This window comes from Mustela lutreola, chromosome X (genome assembly GCF_030435805.1).
Source record: "Mustela lutreola isolate mMusLut2 chromosome X, mMusLut2.pri, whole genome shotgun sequence".
NCBI lineage: Eukaryota > Metazoa > Chordata > Mammalia > Carnivora > Mustelidae > Mustela > Mustela lutreola.
The window spans coordinates 490220-508723 of NC_081308.1; positions in this window are offsets into that span (position 1 = coordinate 490220).

Here is an 18504-nt window from a genome sequence, read left to right on the forward strand (position 1 = left end):
TCTTGAACTTGCTCGCCATCGCGACGATCCTAGTCACCCGTCAGCCTCCATCAGCTTGTCATATTAGAAGGGATTGTCCTCTGGATCTCATCGACTCGGGATGATGCCGCGGCCGGGGGTCCATACATCATTTCGGAACCGCCCCGGCGCGGGCCGGCTTCGGTGCGTAAACAGATCAGGACGGCGCTGCGGCGGGCGGCCGTGACCTTTCCTTTATCAACTCCTCATTGATTCCCGCGCGCCAAGAGGTCAGGAAAAATGGTCTCCTTTACGTAGGAAAACATTATTAATATAAGCGCCGTGCGCGCGCAAAGCTAATTAGGACGCCTTCCGGCCTTCCCCGGTGCGCCCGGCTTGGAAGCTGGGCGCGCGCACGTGCTTCCACCCGGCCCCTCGCGCGGTTTGCAATCATTCGCTCGTTTCCAGGAGGCTGAATTCTTCCGTCTCCAATCCAAGCAGAGCTGGGCGGGGGGGAGTGGAGTCGAATAAGGGGCCGAGGGAGGTGCCTGCCGACGGGGACCAGAGGGACGGTGGCCCCGGGTGCTGCGAGAAGGGGCCAGGCTCCCGGTGGGGTACTTTCGGGGGTTCACGGGAGCCGTGGACACACACACACACACACACACACACACACACACGTCAGCCCATGCACGCACCAGAACGGACATACACCAGCGCACACACATACACACATTAATGCGTGCACACACACCGCAGTTCCATCGCATGCACACACTACCCGGTACCAGCACATGCACAGACAACAGCACATGCACACACAAGCCACAAGCTCCCCAGGTCCGAAGAAACGGGAGCGCCAGTCTGAGAGCTTCTCGGACTTTCCTGTTGGTAGCCGGGTGGGCCTGGGCACAGCAGACCTGTGTCCCGGGTCCCTGCTCGCAGACAAGGATTTCTCCCCTAGAAAGAGCTTTCCAAGGAAAGGGAACGTGGCCAGAAATAGTGCAGATTGCGAAAAGCGACACAGAGTTCCCGTGGAGGGGGGAGGGGGTTAGTTCTCTGTTCTGGGAGGCGTGTGTGGAACCGTAAAAACCCTGAGCAGCACAAGTGGGGGATGGCGGGAAGAATTACCCGGGATGTGGTATTATACAGAATATTGGATTGCAATGCCCCCTCCCCTACCCAGCCGGATGTCTCGCAAACGGCCTGGGGCTCCTGTCTCTGTCCATCTTACTCCCGACTTGGAGACAGGGCGATCTTCATGAAAACGAAAGCAGAACAGCTCGGTTGGCATCAGATGCCAAGCATGTGATCAGAGGCGTGCTGAAGAGGTTTTGGGACAGGCGTGGGGGGTGGTTTCCTCGGTCTCCTAGACTCGGACTCCAATACTGAACGGCTGGGGAAGGAAAACAAGTCTAGCGACAGAACCAAGCTGGAGCTCAAAGCACACTCGGTCACGGGCCACGGATACGCACAGACTGGACACTTACCTCCTGAGGGTCCCACAGGACTTGAAGGCAGCTGGCGGGGACCGGCTAAACCTGCATTTCAGGGGCCCCTGGCGGGGTCTGCCTTCAGCTCAGGTCATCGTCCCTAGGTCCTGGGATAGAGCCCCATGTCAGGATCTGTGGTCAGCACAGCAGGTCTGGGGGCGATGGGCCGCCCTGTGCACAATTTTCATGAAATCTGCAGACGCTGTTTCACCCCCCCGCTGTCTACCGGAAGGCTGGAGGCTTCTGCTACCTCCGCGTCCCGCCCGCGATGAGCCCAGCATTTCCTCTGAACGGAATGTTACTTCTGGCCTGTGAAAGCTCTGTCCTGTGCCGTTTCCTGGCCCCCACGCAGGACCTCTGTCCCCTGCATCACGGCGTCTTCCACAGAGATGCTCCGAGGGACCCCGGCCAACGACGCAGACGCCCCTGAGCCTACCCACGCGGACCGCGGCTGCTGACCCCACAATGCCATCCCGTGGGCAGTGTTTCTAAAACCCTGCAGAATATTCCGGAACCTTGCCGTTGAATGCAGCTGGAAGCAAAGTCAGAGGAAGCCAGAGCTGCACGTTCAAGACAGACGAACTCGGCAGCCTGTGGGTAGGGGGTGGGGCGTCCGGGGAGGAGACCATGTCCCCACTGGCTCGCAGACTGCCCTGGGACCAGCAGGTGCCCAGAGACCTGCCAGGCAAGACCCTCCAAACCCCGGCTTGTAGAGGACACGGAGCAGCGGGCACGGCGCTTGGAAGGGGAGGGTGGACGCCAGCAAGACCCAGTGCCTGAGGAACACTGGGGACCTCAGCCGGGTCACCCTCCGCAGCCAAGAGACAAGAACAGAGACGCAGGCCAGAATCTGTGCGTGTGCGTGTGCGTGCGCGTGTGAATGTCTGGAAACGGGGGCGCACGCGGAAACTACCTTTCCTGGGAACGCCGCCTCATGGCGCACTTCCCAGAGATATCGCCGGGGCTCAGCCTCTGTCCTCGCGGGTGTGGCGGAAACAGCATCCTTCCTTGTGTCTGGGAGCGTTGGGGCTCCTTCCCCAAAAGTGCGCTATGCAGAGCCGCGGCTACGATGCGCAGGAGGGAGGCAGCCACAGGTCTCGACCCATTTTTAATGCAGGAAAAGTGCCCGTTTTCATGCCTGACGTGGAAATACTGAGCGAGCGGGTCCAGCCCTGCTGCTGGTCGGCCTGCTGGGCACCCTAGTGCCCGCTCGGGGTGAGCGATTTGGAGGGCCTGGTCGGGGCGGGGCGGGGCGGGGCGGGCGGAGTGCCCCGGGGTCACTTGCTTCCTTCCAGGCCGACCTGGGGTGCTTACGACGGGTAGGGGGCCCCCACTTTCCGAATAGGGAGCGGGGTTACTTGCTCCCGTCGGGGCCGCCCTGAGTAATCAGGCCTCCCCTGCGTTTCCACTCGAGCCCAGGGGTGTCCCCGGGCTGCGGACCCGCAAGTGGAGGCCAGGGCGGGGCCACAGGGCGCCCCCACCGACTTCTCCCTCCGCCGGCCCCGCCCCGTGGACCCTCCCGCATCCGCAGCCCCAGCCGCCCCTGCAGCCTGCGCGCCGCACTCCAGGACAGTTCCTGAGACGCAGGGTTTGTGGAGAGAGCCGGGCTTTCCTGCCCCACCCCCCACCCCCTGCCAGGTCACCCTGCCCCTCCCCCAGGCACGTTTCTACGAAGGTTGACGCTCGGCTTTCTCCTTTCTTGTGCCCCGAAACCCAGAGGAAGTAAAAGGTGGTAAAACGGACCGTGCAAGCTACTCCAAGTCCGAGTTTTTGCTTTTCATTTACAACCCACGAGACCCGAGAGGCATCTCCCGTGGGACATTGCGGGGGATCTAATGTCCTGGCTCTTTGCTGGAATCTGGCAGGAGAGAAACTTTTCGGGATGGAAGGAAGGACCCAGTCTGGAAACGGGACTGAGGCTTGTCCCGGAGCTGGAGACGCGGACGTGAGCAGCGTCTTCTGCGTGGCCAGCGCGTTCTGGAAAATGCAGCCGTGGCCAGGCCTCCTGTGCATGTGGCGACCTTCGTGAGGCCCGATGGCGCCCTGACGTTTCTGCAGCTGGACCGCAGTCGGGTTAGAGGACAGCGTTTCTCTCAGGGAGACCCCACAACCATCCAGGCCAGCGTCTGGGTCCCCGGTCCCACCTGCTGGCCTGTGGCTGGGGCCGTGGCTGCTTGTCCCAGTGACCAACCGGACTTGACTTCTGAGCATCACAGGAGGAGGTGTTTGCAGGAGCAGGACCCCATCCAGCTCCAAAGCTCCAGCAGAGAAGCCGGAATCTGGGACTCGGACCCAGGACGCGTCCCTTTACCTAGAAACCTGACGGAGGAGGGGGAGGGGGATGCATCCTCGGCCACGTCTCCAAGGTCCGGAGTACACCGGCTCAAGGCCAGATGCCTTAATAGCCTGCGTCATGAAAAATACACAGAACCAGCCCTTTGCAAGGGTTCCTGGGCGTGAGCGATGCCGGCCGGGCCTCGGGCAGCTCCGCCAGCGGCCGGCGAAAGGCAGCACTTCGGGAATGGCGTCTGGCCCTCCCCGGGGACGCGGGCAATCACACAGATTGATGTTCTGCTCTGGGAACGAGAGTTCTCGCGTCTACCCCCGTGCAGGCACCTGGAGAGGTTTCTCTGCAGCACCCTCTGCCCGCACCGCCCCGGTGGAGGCCAGGGTGGTATTGCACGAAGGGAGCGTCTGGGAGAGAAAATTGTTTTCCGCAGTCCCGGGCACTGTTTGAATATTAAAGAGGGAGTCTGCAATCTTGCCTTTGGAGCCCGGGAGGGAGGTGAGCCCGGGGTCCGCTGCCTGCACTGGGAGGGCCGAGCCATGAGCTGTGGTTGTAATGTGTGGTGAGGTCTGCACTGGCTTCCCCCAGAGGGTGCACGGTGCACGGGACCGCCACTCTGGGGGTAAGCTGGGATTTTCAGCAACATGCAGAGGCAGAGGAGGTGGGCGTATGGAGGCTCTCTGCACACGACCTGAGCTCAGCTGTCATCAGCTCACCCCAGAAGGAACGGGCTCCAAGCCGCGGTGCCCAATTAGCTTGGGTTTTATTGCCTGCCGTTAAAAATCCGGGTCGACACTCACAAATGTCATAAAAACAGGCGTGCCCCCGGTGAGCATGGAGGCCACCCAGTGTTGCAGACCTGCTCCCCCTCCACACCCCTGCCCGGCACACAGGGGCCCCCTGGAAAATGGACACAGACATCCAGGCAGTCCTTCCCCTGTCCGTGGGGCTGCTGCGTTGAAAGGAACCTCTCATTCATGCATGTTGCCATGAAGGACCCCCAGAAAATCAACGCTGTCTCCCCACATTCATTATTCAGCACAGATGGGGAGCACTGGGGTATGCACCCAATGGGTAAAAATATGTTTGTCATTAGACGCTGCGTGGGCCCACAAGGAGATTATTGGGTTGGAAACCTGCAAAGTGGTGTTCAGATAATGGAGTCCCGTCTGGTCCTGTCTTATCTGTTGGCCTGTGGGTAGGTGGGTGGTCAGCCCGGCAGGCAGAAGGAAGAACTCGGAGACAAACGATACATACAGATGATGTGCGAGCTCGAGGAAGGGCAATTTGACTTTTTATGAGCCCGTAACAACGTCCCCGGGGATGCGTGTGCAAATTTCCGGACATCATTGCTTTTTCATGGCCCAGGCGCACACCGGAAGGGGCGCCTTGGTCTTGGATTTCTCCGTTCACAAGTAAGAGCCATTTGGGTTTGTTTCTTGTGTCTGATTTTTGCGTGAAATATGCGTCTTCTGATCCCCGCTGGAGAAGTCTAGAAGGAATGAGCGCCAGGCATCTTGACATGAGTTGAAGTCTCCTGGTCTCCAGAACCCTACGACTCAGACCTTGTGGACACAAGAACCTACATCGGAGCTGCTGTGCAGTCATGTCTGGCTGGGGTTGCTGGTGATGGGTTTACAGAAGTCGGGCATTGGAGATGGGTTCTGGAACAAGAGGGGTGCACTTGCGTCCTCTGTCCAGCTGCAGAAAAAGACCGGAGGCTGGGCAGGTGGACACCATTCCGGCTTGGAACTGTCTACTGTGTTCCCCGAGAACTTGCTTTTCCAACCCAGTTGGTTGGAAAACTGGACGTATGGGGGAACAGGAGGATTTGTCCACCTGGGGAAGAGGCCCAAGGCCGTGGATGCTGACTTTAGAGTTCTGGGTGTGCTCTTTCCAGCTGGAAGGGTGAAGCTGCCCAATCACCCTTTGTGTGGGGTGACAGGTGAGGATAGTGGACAGGGCGCCCAGGTTGGGTGGTAGCATCGAAGCAGGTGGGAGCAGTGAGGGTGGGGAGGATGTGCTCAAAAAAGAAGATGGTGCTCATCAGAAGGCAGAAACAATTCCCTTCAAGACCACCCCGACAGCCAAAGCGGTAGTAGCAGAATAAAGAGAGTTACTGGATTTTGACCCATAGAATAAGATAAAATGTAGGGTCCTACGGACACACATGAGTGATTCCCTCTGTGAGAGAAGCTATAAGAAGGGCTAGCACTTGGGTCTGGGACCATCCGATTATAAATGTAGGGAAAGAGGAGTGGAATTTAGAAGAGTTGGGTTGAATGTGGACTGACGACTGAGAACAGGAAGAGAACGTGTGGACAGGTTGGTGGGACATGGGGCATCCGGGAGAAGGATCTCCGTTGCCAACTGGAGTGATGGGTGGGGCCAATCCCAGATAGCACAGAGCTAAGAAGGACAGTCCATAGCAGAGGCCTGATGAAAGATTTATCCCCCGTGCTCCATGTCTATGAGCAGCTCCAAGACTGCATTGAATACACAAAAAATGTTTTGTGTTTGGCCTCCAAGGTCCTGTTCAGAGTCATCGTGTTGTTTCTGAACAAGATCGGACGTGCTAGGAGAGGCAGGTAGGAAGTGGTGCATCTCATTCCCATCTTCCAGGGAAGGGACCATAGGTGAACATTTGAGATGCCTCAGCACGGACCTTCAGGGTGTTGTGCGTGAGTTCAAGCTCTGTCCTGCTGGATTGCGGATCTGGTGGGACAAGGTGGAGGGGGAAGGTTTGACTTGTGGGTGGACATCACCTGGGCTGGCCTGTCCAACAACCTCGAGTTCAGAATGAAAGATAGTGAGGCCTGGACAGGACTTTGGGGAAGCCAGGATATCCCCTAGCATAGAGTTGACTTCTCATTGGAGATGTGGAGATGTCCCCTCCATCTGGAGGAATGCCCTGGAGTCAGGACACAGAGGGACTGCCTTATTAGTTCGCCTTCAGTCATGTCATCCTGTCACGTGTGACTGCACATCGGGCTGAGACGTTCAGATTTTGATGAGGGCTGATCCATGTTGCACATGTGGTATTTCCCCTTGAGCTCCAAGTCGTAAATATGAGCCTCTAATTGCATGATGGAGGGTTCCTACTCAACATAAAGCCCGCTCTGTGTGTGTGTGTGTGTGTGTGTGTGTGTGTGAGTAAAATCTCCCAGATTACCTAGCACTCTGGTGCCGGTGCTAAATTGTAAAAGGTCAGGGCTGGTCAATTATTTTCATAAGGAAGTTAAGTAGTGTGTCTGGAAATGCCAATCCCTGAGGCTGGTGGTTTTTTTTTTTTTTTTCTTGTTTTCTGAGCCATCTGACTGGGGAACAAAGAAAAAGAGGAAAAGAGGGAAAGAAGGAAGAGGGAAGCGAGAAAGGAAGGACTGAAGGATGGAAAGGGAGAAAGAAAAAGGAAATGAAAAGGTTGATAAGCATGAAGGTGGAGTCTGGAGCCATCTGGAACATCTATGAGAGATAAAAGACAATACCCTTCTGCACCCATGCAAAGCCAAGAAGGGACCCTGGCAGCTGGGTTGATGCATCCCGTGGAGACTGATGTTCTGGTGATGTCCTCAAGTGGCCCTGTGCATCCACCTGCTTCCATGTCTTCAAAATGACTTACGATGGTGCAAGCCAATTGGTAGGATTGCAAGAAACCATGAACACTAGAGCCTATGCTTATTCTCATTATCTAAATTGTGTTTGTCAGTGGGAACCGGAATGGAGGCAGCCAGGATGATCCGTGGTGTGTTTCACTATCGGTTTATTCCACGTTCCAGATTCTTTCCTTTCTCACCCCCTTTGGCCACGGCTTTTAGACATTTCCCACTGTTGAAAGCAAACTGGCCAAACGAACACGGGCTCATCCTTGTTAAAGACCCGTGATGATTGTTCAAGGTATGGCCGCCATGTTTTCTGGCAAAAGAAAAAAAGAAAGAGATCCAGTTGTGTGAATGTGTGCATGATGTGTCTTAAAGACAACGAGCCAACGTGTGGTTGGCCAGCCAGTACAGTGACGTAGGATGGAGGTAGGAAGGCATCCTTGTCTTTCCGTTACTCACAACGCATGTTCTGCCATCATTGTAGCATGAGGTACACCTTTCCGGAGTGAGGTTGAAGGTGAAGACAACATCCCCAGAAGGGATGGACGCCAGGATTCATGCCACATATGAGAATTGACTGAAAGAACTGGGTTGGAATGAGTAAGTCTCCCTGGAGGACAGGAAGGCTGCATCTCCTCTACGTTTGTTCTTCTCTCTTTGACCCAAAAGGAATGGACACAGCATGACGTGAAAGCAATGGGCGTCCCCTGATTGTAGTTCAAAGCGCAGAGAACTCACAAAGGTGGCTCCCAGGATTGTATTATTTTTATTTTGACCAGACACTCCTGTTCGAAGACCATTTCACATTGAATCGTAAGCTCCCCGAGGCCGGAAATCTACGCGTCTGATCCCCGAAGTTCATCGCCAAATGCACACCCATAGATTTCCTTAGGAAACCCCTGCATTGGGAAGACCAAGGAGAACAGGAGGGAGAGGACAGTGACAGCAGTTCCCACCGTGCAAGGCTCTCAGGGACACCTCATTTGTCTCAAGAAGGAAATGCGCCGTTGGTCAACGGAGATTCTACATGGAGCACGGAGTGGTTGGTTCAGTTGGGCGCACCCTTGTCCTCTCGACCCGCTTCCCAAACTTCCGATGGGATTCTGTTTTCTGAATGTAATTCAGAATGAACAGGGATGACAGTGGAATGTCCCGGGAGGGTGAGGACGGGCGCCATTTTGCTGGTTGTGGGGCTGGAGAGAGACAAAGGCAAGGAGGAACCAGGCGTTGATGGGAAGGAGGTCAGCTGGGTGTAGCGTGCAGGAAAGCAACAGCCATGGGACGTTTGTGGATGGGTGCCAGTGCCAGTCTCAGCCTCGACGCCGTAAGCCCTCAGCCTCCCAGAGAATCTGCCACGCCACCAGCCTCCCACGGCGCGAGCTGGAGTCCTTGTTCCAGAAAGTTACACTTTCCCTCTACTTTTCCTCCTCCCTGTCATTAGCTGGAGCTTGAAAGGGCAATAACTCTAATTGTCAATCCTGTGGGGTACGCACAGCCCTGTCCTGACCTCACTCCCCGTGCCAAAGAAAATGCTGGATTACATTGCGCTTTCTTCATGTTCATTTTCCTGCCCACTTAACAAAATTATATTCAATGAGCTGTGGGAGAAATCCACATCAACGGGCCATGTAATGCAATTTCTGGTATATATTCAGGAAGGGGGAAAAAAAATCCTACATTTTCTTTCATTTCTGTCAAAATCAATGAAATTGTACGAAACTGAACATAATCTCTTAGAAATAAGCCTCCTCTGCATGGTAACATGCACATATTTAAGAGGTCTCTGTTTTAGGTTTTTTTAATCATGCCTAATTAGTTTTTTTTTAATCACCCGCACAACTAAGGCTCTCGCCTGCATAATTTATGACATCGAGGGGCCAGTGTCAGAAATCAAATGTTGTAAATTAAAAATAACAAGTTTGAGACTAGTGATTCAATTAAAACCCTAGAAAACATTGGATTATGCATAATTGAGAGCTTGTACGCAGAGATGCATGTCACGCTTGTCAGTTTGGATGGGAAGATTGGATTGGGGCTGTCAGGGGTATTTAAATCAACCCGGTAAAAAAATCACAAAACAAAGGTGATGTTTATTATTAACTTCCAGTGTTCAAAAATAACACCAAGGGGTCTTTAAATTGAATGCTTAGATGACAAGGCTTTATTTTGAGGGGAAGTTCCAGATTTCAGAAGCTGGCTGGCCGAGTGGGAGTGTCCCCCTACGGTCGTCCGTCTGAGGGTGCCCCATTTGGGGCAATGCCAAAAGAGAGCTGCCCTGAGCAGAGCGGGGAACTGTCCGTCCCTGACAAGCCACAAGGAATGCTTCTGGGTCTGCATAGTGTGACCTGTCCCACCCCTGCAGTTTTGCTTAATAATGATGAAGGTAGGTCTACACATTTGTTTTCCAAGGGCACGCGCACATAGGGTGGTGCTTTCTACAGACACGTCTGAACTCTGATGCAGAGTCAGGATGGTCTGGATTGTGTTTCAGCGTCCCAACAGTGAAGACATAACTCGAACGCAGCTCAAAAATCAAGGACGCGACCAGAATCTCCTAGAGAAGAAGGGACCCTTGGTGAGCATGAGGAAGAACAGAGGGGTATCTGGAATGTCCTCGTGAACCATGGTGCTCAGAAGAAGAGGAGAAGGCAGAGACTTCTACATCTCCACCCCATAGTTGCCAAGAACAAGCAAGACCGATGCAAAGCCACAGAATCACATTCTGGAAGGTACAGTTGCTGCCTTCTGCATTTTGGAGCCGAGGGTGGTGGAAATATGGTGGCCTGAGATATGGAGGTATCATGGTTATATATAAAGGTATCATCCTTTAGCCTGCCTTCTTGGCCAGTGGGAAAGGGCAGGGTCCTGTCAGAGAAAGGGATCCTCCAGTGGACCATGTAATTTCCATAAACTGCTCTAAGGGACTTTCTTAGGACCCGAGGCAGAGGACAACTTAACAAGGACCACCGTTTGACCAAAAAAGGACCTGGGACCGTGGTTCTTGCAAATAGCTCTCTGGTCAGTGAGGACGGACCTCATGGCTACAGATGAATGAGACTTCAGTGGACTGGAGAAGCAGTGCTGAAGTCACGGGCGTAGAAGGATATGTGAGTTCATACATGTGGGGCTTGGAGAAGAGCTCAGACCACCTTTTATGGCTGACCCTGCCCAGTGGCTGTTCAGGATGGGTTCCTACGGGGCTTCTGAATGGACGGGGGCTGTGTTCCTAGGACGTGCCTGCAGACCATCCCCGTGCTTACCCATCTCCCTGCCTTGCGCCGGAAACATATAAACGACTGGTTTGGGGTAGAGGTAAGCACAAGGAAGAGCATGAGGTGCTGGGAAGACGGCCGGAGCTTGGTGCAGATTTCTATGTCTCTCATTGATATTTTGCAGAGGTCTGACCAGACGTCTTCCTAGCTTTGCTAGATTTTTCTCTTAAATATTAGATTTTAATGCTATCATAATTGGTACAGATGTACAAAATTAATTCTTTGTTGCCAGGATAGACCACTGCAGTGGACTTCTTTTATATCAACGTCTGTATCCAACGATCTTCTTCTATCCCTTATTCATCCTGATGTGTCTGTGATGGTGAAATACATTTCTGTTCATTTTATGCATAAGCAATTACGATTTTGGCAAGGGCCTCCCATTCCACATTAAGAGAATGGAAGAGAGAGAGGTTTAATTTAATTTAATTTTAATTTAATTTTTTGGTGTTACAAGATTCATTGTTTAGTCACCACACCCAGTCCATTCAAACATGCATTTGCATTATTAAAACACTTCTCATTCCTACATTAAACCCAACTGAGTATGATCTACTATCTTTTTTTAAGTTGCCAATATTTTATTTGATATTTTTGTACCTATGTTCACAAAAAAGATTGGCATGCCATCTTTTCTTCCTGGATTTCAGTGTAAGGGTTATTATCCAAATGACATAAAATAAGTTATGGCTGCAGCTTCTTTTTCCAATCTTGGGAATATTTTGAGGAAGGTTGGCATTGTTTTTTCCTTAAATATTTAGTAGAATATACAGGTAAAACCTTTTGGCTCTAGATGTGTTTGTACTAATGATTCAGTTACCAATTCAATCTCTTTTGTGGTACTAAGACTTTATATTTTCTATTTCTTTGAGTGTCAGTTTTAAGATTGTATATTTCTAGAAATTTGTTCCTTCTGGCTATAGGCATAAAACTGTTCATAATATCCTCTCGTGAAATTTTAAGTGTTTATAGGATCGGTAGCAATTTCCCATCATTTATCTGGGTTATTACTTCCTTACGCCATGTCTAATTTTCCTGATCAATAGCACATCTTTTTTTTTTTTCTTTTTGTATGACTGGCTTTTGACTCTGCGATGTTCTATTTTATGCATGTATTTTCCTCTTGAATGATTCTGATTTCAGTTCTATGATTTTATCCGTACTAATTTATGTGAGATTTTGCTGTTCATTTTCTCATTTTTAAGAAGGTTGCCTTGGACTTTGATATTTTTCAAATCTGGTTACCTTTAAATTTTACCGTTTACACTTGGTATGGGTTTGAGTTGTGTTCCTAATGTTTTGATCTGTTTTATTTTCATTATGTTTCAGTTTGTAGTATTTTCCAATGACTACTATGACTCATGGGTTATTTCATTTGGAATTTAACTTGGGCACATGAAAAGTTGATTTCCAAGCATATGAACATGTATATGCTTGGAAACACATACGTACAAAGATATAAATCTGTCTCTATGTGCGCACGCACACACACCCATGGACACACTACCTTAATGTGTGTTTTCTACTTGTCCCTAAAATGTTTATGTTTTTGCTTCTTTTCTTCTTTTGGAACATTGGAGTTTTAATTTCTTATTATAATTACTCCCATCACCACCCCTATTAACCAGGAAGGCATATGTCTTTTACTAGTCTTGGAATGGTTATCTATCCTTGAGTATTGCCCTTAGGAATGTTATGCCCTTGAGTTTTCAAAGTCTAACATGAATTACTTAAACTTTCTTTCTAGACAAAGAAAATACCTTAGAACATTTATCTTCATTTATGTTCCCCTGATTTCCACATCATTGTTGTACATTTTAATTCTCTATACATCTTAACCTCCTTAAGACATGATTGTTTTATAAGACCAATATTTATTGACAATTACCCACACAATTTGGCATTTTTATCACATTGTGATTAAAATTCACTTCATTCCTTCATGAATTTTAATGTTATATTTGGGTCATTTCTCTTCTGCTTTGAGTTCTCTTTTCATATTCCCTCGGGTAGAGGTCTGTCAGCAGTATATTTCTTCAATTTTTGTTTCCTGAAAATGTCTTGCTTGAACCCACTGGAAAAGTCTATGTCAAGATTTTTGCTTGCTAACCAAATGTCCTATTTTGCTCCAAAGAAATGTTCTGAGCTAAAAGCAGTTTGCTTAGTACCAAAGGAGCAGACCTTATGAAGAGACATTGAGCAATGTTGAGAAGCTGTCCTGGGAGTAGCTGAGTTTTCTACGTTCTGTAAGTACTGGTCAAGGCGTAAGCCAATGGGCACTCCACCTCCCAGCTGAGGTATCCATCTTCCAGGTTATCTCGGCAATGAGGGAACGGAGACAGAAGAGGAGGGAGACATAGAGAGAGGGATGGGGAAGGAGGCATGGAGAGAGACACAGAGACAGAGAAGAGAGAGAGAGGGAGAGATAAAAATAGAGGTAGATGGGACACCTGAGTGGCTCCGTTGGTTAAACATCCAACTTCGGCTCAGGTCAGGATCTCAGGGTCCTGGGATTGAGCCCTGTGTTGGGCTCTGTGATTAGCAGGGAGCCTGTTTCTCCCTCTACCCATCCGTCCCACTCATGCTCGTGGAGACTCATGGTGGGGAGGACAGGCAGAAGAAGCAGGAGGAGGAGGAGAAGGGGAATGAAAAGAACAAGACGATGTAGAAGATGAAGATGAAGACCAAGAAGGAGAAAAAGAGGAGAAAAAAGAAGAAGAAAGAGGAGTAGGATGGGCGGTTAGGGAGGGAGAAGGAGGAGGAAAAACTCACAGGGGTGGTGTCGGGCCTTCAAGGTGCAGGTCAGGATGCCGGAAGGCGTGGTGGTATCGACACGAAGCACATGTCCTAGGTAACTACATCTTCTGTAGCTAGAAGGACACGACCTCTATGGATGTCAGAAGCCTGAATGGGATGTAAGTTCCCCAAAAGTATGCGTGTGTCTGGGGACTTTCTCCAGCAGTGGAGCCCTTCGGGGGCTGGGTTGCTGGGTCCTGGGGTGGCCGTGAGCACGTTCTGCACTATCTCAGCTCACAGGAGCCCTACGGTGTGTCTGGGAACCCTGCTTTCCGAACCTCAGCAATGCTTTGGCTACCCCACCTCAGCCCTCCACCTCCACCTGGTAACACCAATGAGATTAGAAGACGCCACGCTCTGCTCTGCCTCCCTTCATAGCTGATGAAGGCGATGTTAGCAGATCATTTCGTGGCGTGTAAACTCTTCCCACCCCTTCCAAATGGCGACCCTGTTAAAGGATTTCCTATAAAGTCATCGTGCCATCAAGGCATCATCAACCCATGTGCACTTCCCCCCATGATTTCTGTTTCATCTTTCTTTGATGTTTTATTCCTCGAAAGGTTTATTCTCGGAAATCCTGTTCCTCTCAGAAAAATCAAAGTGTGAAATGTGTTCCCGTGTAAGGGAATCTCGAGTTTCCCTACAGATGAGGGGAGGGAACCTTTCATCAGGAATGCCAGGGAGAGGAACCAAAATGAGATCGACAAGAAAAGTGTCTGTAATTCCTGCTGTCCATGAAATCTGGGTGTTCTGGCTGAAAAGTTCGAGAGGGGAAATGCTACACTGCGTTCAAATTAAAAGCAGTTTCGTGGGATGGAAAATTGAACACACATTGAAGCTACAACCAGATTCATTTTCTCGCTGTGATCAGACTCCTACAGAGTCCTCCAACTGGGACAGATAAAGATCAGATGAAGGTCAGCATTTCAGCAATGGGCAATTAAAATTTATGCTCCCCCCCCCCAACTCATAGGTTTAAGAACTCCCTCCCCTCAACCAAAGCCCTTTCCAAGGACCCAAGGAAACCCGGCTTTAATGTTTCAGGCAACTCTCTGTAATTTCTACAAGATTTAAGAAGGTTTTGAGACCCTATGGAGAAGGAGAAAATATTAAGAAAGGATGTCATATGGCTGGCAGTACAAGGTACTCATTTGGGTTTCAATTTATTTTCTTTCTTGTGGATTCAGTCACGTATTTTATCTTGGCGACATGTTTGATGTGGGTTGGACTGTATCCCAACAAAATTCATGTTTGGAGTCCTAAACCCCATTTGAATGGTGCCTTATTCAGAAATAAGGTCACTGCAGAATCAGTTAAGGGAGTTTTTAGGTGGTCATGAAGGTGGGCCTTAATTCAACAACTGATATCCCTAAAAAGGGAAATTTGGATATAGGCACATGCCCAGAAGGAAGACCATGTAGAACAGTACAGGGAGAAGATGGCAGCCTACAAGCCAGGGAAGGAAGCATAGAATGGATCCCTTTCATATGGCACCCAGAGGGAACCAACCCTGCCAGCACCTTGATTTCAGACTCCTGGTCTCCAAAAGTAGGAGAGAGCACATCTGTGTTATTGTGAGTACCTATGGTTCGGGGTCTTTTGTTATAGCTGCCATAGAAAAAACACATTGGTTTCCTCAGCCTTTGAGGAATGATGACTTCACGCAAAGCCAACTCAAACGTTGGGCTGACAAACCCTTCGTTTTCTCTATTTAAAACAGATTTATGCTCATTTCTCAGAATATATGCTTGGTTTCCAGATTGGAAACCACTCACCCTTCCAAGCTTTAACTCTGCTTTCCAAGGGAGAGTCTCCCAGTCTATGTAGCTCATTGTTAACTCGGGGTGTGTGGATGTTGGGGGTCTTGGAGGATTTGGGTTCTAGATTAGAGAGATACTCCAACATCTTTAAGATTGGGACCTGGGCGCAGTGACAACATGATCCATCCATGTTTGGTGGAAACACCATCTATCCATCCATGTCCACTGGCAACCCAACATTAAGCCAAGCCAACGGTGACCACCATGGGTGGAAAAAATGGATGCAAATTTCTCCCTCCTTCTACCTTAATTGCACCAATGTGCACTGTACACACCTTCCTCATCTCTCTCTCACATACACATACACACACCCTATAGCAAGTTCTGAGAAGCAGCACCCACTCTTAGTTGTAAAACAAGATTGCTGAGGACTCAGGATGCAGTAGAAGTACAGACAAGTGAGTCTACAAAGACGTTCTGAGCCATGCTTCATGCCATGTTGATTTTTGGAGGGTGGTTTCTGAAGCACTGGGGTTACATGGTTGATTTTCTTTAAAGATACGGGGTGAGGCATGCTGACAGGGTCTGGAAACCGATTCTCCTGTCCCACCAGGCTGACCTTGCAGATGTCCTTCTATCTGGGGTGTGTGTGTATGTGTGCGTACACATGTGTATGTTGGCATATCAAGAGAAATTTACAACATATCATACAAGTTAATGGAAATCTTGGTCATTTTAAAAACTTCCATTCGCTTGAAGATACCAACTTTCCACCCAGCTTTCTTTTCTGGAATCCACACACAAACACAGTTCACATGATTTTTTTTTTTTTTTTTTAAAGAACCAAGTGATTATCCCCAATTCTCTTTTTTACCCCTTTTTAATATTTAGGTCTAAAAGTACCCATGTGACCAGATTTCTGAATGCGTGTGCAGTGGCCCAGGGTTAGGCCAGGTGTCCTCATGTGGTAGACATAACACAAGGTGGTGTTTGTTTCTTCTGACTCTCATACAAATACCACAGACCAGGTGGGTTAACACCACAGGAATTCACCCTTCCCCAGCTCTGGAGACCAGAAGTCTGAGATCCAGGCGGGGCAGGACCTCTGAGGTCCAGGTGAGAAGGGCAGGGCTGTGCTCGCTCCTGAGGCTCCAGGGGAGGGTCCTTCCTTCCTCCTCCAGCTTCCGGACTGCAGGCATCCCTGGGCTTGTGACCACACCCCTCCCGTCTCTGCCTGCATCTTCACATGGCTTCTCTTCTTCTGTCTCTCACAAGAATTCATTAGATTTAGGGCCACCCCGATCCAGGATGAGTTCAGCATGAGAGCCTTCACGTAATCACATGTTTCTAAATAAGGTTCCATTCGCAGGCTCTGGGTGGACATGGACTTTAGGGGAAGGGACCCTGTTTAACCTGTATGTGTCAGCTACACTGTGCAACACTAGGGTATCACATCTTCAGGAAGGAAAGAGGGTTGGCATATATGTGTGTCTAAGTTCCGATGCCCACCTGAGTTGGCAAAGTAAGAAGCTTCTGGCCCTTTGGTGGGCTTTTCTGAAGTTCTATTAGAGAGGTCCTCCTGGGATGGTCCTGTGTCAGGCTATTCACCCTTTTTCCATGAAAGAGCTTCCCAAGAAGCATGTGAAGTGGTGTGGACAATCTACCACATGGGGTGGAAAGACTCAGTGCCAAGAAGCCATTCCCACTGATCTAAAAGAAGGAATTCAGAGGAAGATACCGTGAGGTACATCTTGAGATAATGGACAGATATCACGATGACGGTACATTAAATAATTGCATAGGAGCTCAGGTTCCCATATCCGAAACTATGCCAACCAGAGCAGCACACAGAATTCCCAAAATACAACATCAGAAAAACTTCAAAGCAAGCAAACCTACCCACCGACAAGTAGAACAGTGTTAATTAGCAACAATGCGCTTTAATCTATAAATAATAAAGTGATCCCAGAGCTCCCCAGAGAGGTATGGGGAAAAAAGAAAAAAACCCAGACACACAACCGCACACACGCAAATCACTTCACAGACCGAGGTCAACACTTGAGACCAAAGCTAGCCCTTCCCTTGGAAATCATGTTTGGCATTCAACAGAGAAAACCCCTTTTGGAAGGTAAAAGAAAGATCCTCAAAATTAAAGCATGTTTTAAGGAGATCACCTGAACCTATTAATAGACCATGCGGGGTCGGATCCAAGTAGGACGTTTGTTTCCGGGGACAATAGGATTCTGGCAGGTGCAAAGTCACTTCCCCACTCAGACTAACTAAAGGAAACAATTCTGATCTCATGAAACACCTGGAAAGGATATTTGTAAAGAAGAAAGATCCATTTGAGGCAGATACAACCATTTGAACCAATCATCAGTAAACATTTAGCAAGTAAAATATACCACCGTAGCACGTATAATGAGCATATCCATTGTATGTGTTTTTAATTTCTTCTAACCGCAGATGGTTTTCTTCTTTTGGAAATTGAGCTGCATGTTGATTTACGGAGAAAACGTCTTATGTTTCTCCACATAGCAAAAGGAGAATTCAATGTAGCCCTCTTGGAATGATCACAAAATGTGAAGCAGAGGTCTCAATTTTGATTCATTTACATTTTTTTTTAATGATTCCTCCTAGGGGTGATGTTTGAGGATGTCCAGGGCCTCTTGAAAGGACTCAGGTGGTCATGTGCAGAGTGATGGCTTCTTCTACAAATGTCTACTGTTCTGGTTATCCATTCACCACATTTATATGGTGAATGGATAATCCCATTCAGATCCTGTAAGTTTTCTGAGTCAAAGACCATCTCTTCTCTGTGATGATTTTTTTCTTCCTTTGAGACAGGAGATTACATGGTTCCTTATCATTTTTCCAGCCACAGTCTATGTTTGCCTCCATGTGGGTGCCACGAGGTCTCACAGCATAGAATGGGGAGACTCCCATGGGGGGTTTCCCCAGAGCTACTCTCCTGCCCACGCGAGCCCCCCTCAGGGATGTACTTGTTAGAGCAGCTGCAGGGACCTTTGGACCTGATTGTTACGCTCCTTGTGTTTTGACATTTATGGACTCTCTTGCATCCTCCGGGTACCCCAGCATCTTGACCTTGAGCTTGACCTGGGTCTTCCTTCCTGTGATGAGTGGAAACCAGAGATGATGTTCAACATCTTACAACACACAAGATGCGACCCAAGATGGAGAACTATTCTAACCTGTTACGGAGTGAATGTTTGTGCATTCCCACATTCCCATGGATGTAGGGGAGTCCTAACTCTCCATGGGATGATAGTAGGGGGTAGGGTCTTTGGGAGATGATCAAGGTTATGTCATGAGGATGGGACC